Source organism: Nematolebias whitei, chromosome 4 (genome assembly GCF_014905685.2).
Source record: "Nematolebias whitei isolate Nwh7 chromosome 4, NemWhi1, whole genome shotgun sequence".
Classification (NCBI taxonomy): Eukaryota; Metazoa; Chordata; class Actinopteri; order Cyprinodontiformes; family Rivulidae; genus Nematolebias; species Nematolebias whitei.
This window is the reverse complement of record NC_056501.1, coordinates 222,284-222,921: the sequence shown is the minus strand read 5'-3', so window position 1 is coordinate 222,921 and position 638 is coordinate 222,284. Positions and strand designations below refer to the sequence as shown.

The 638-nt window shown below is 55.0% G+C and overlaps 1 protein-coding gene across 1 annotated transcript in view; it reads left to right on the top strand.

Annotated features, from left to right (window-relative positions):
* slit3 (slit homolog 3 (Drosophila)) overlaps nt 1-638 on the top strand; it is a gene marked incomplete in the record, with an annotated part of 622,921 nt that overhangs the window by 433,020 nt on the left and 189,263 nt on the right.

Below are 638 nucleotides of genomic sequence, written 5' to 3'. Positions count from 1 at the left end.
GGTGTCCCTGTGATGGACTGGATACCTGTCCAGGTCTCCCTGTGATGGACTGGAGACCTATCCAGGTGTCCCTATGACAGACTGGAGGCCTGTCCAAGAGTGCCTGTGATGGACTGAAGGCCTGTCCATGTGTCCCTGTGATGGATTGGAGATCTCACCATGGTGTCTCTGTGATGGACTGGAGATCTGTCCAGATGTCTTCATGATGGACTGGAGACCTGTCCAAGTGTCTCTGTGTTGGACTTGAGACCTGTACAGTCTTCCCTGTGATGGACTGGAGACCTGTCTGGGGTGTCCCTGTGATGAACTGAAGACCTTTCCAGGTGCCCCTGTGATGGACTGGAGCCCTGTCCAGGTGTCTCTGTGATGATCTGAAGACCTGTCCAGGTGCCCCTGTGATGGACTGGAGCCCTGTCCAGGTGTCTCTGTGATGAACTGTGACCCATCAAGGGTGTCCCTGTGATGGACTAGAGACCTGTCCAGGTGTCCCTGTGATGGACTGGATACCTGTTCAGGTCTCCCTGTGATGGACTGGAGACCTGTCCAGGTGTCCCTATGACAGACTGGAGGCCTGTCCAAGAGTGCCTGTGATGGACTGAAGGCCTGTCCATGTGTCCCTGTGATGGATTGGAGATCTC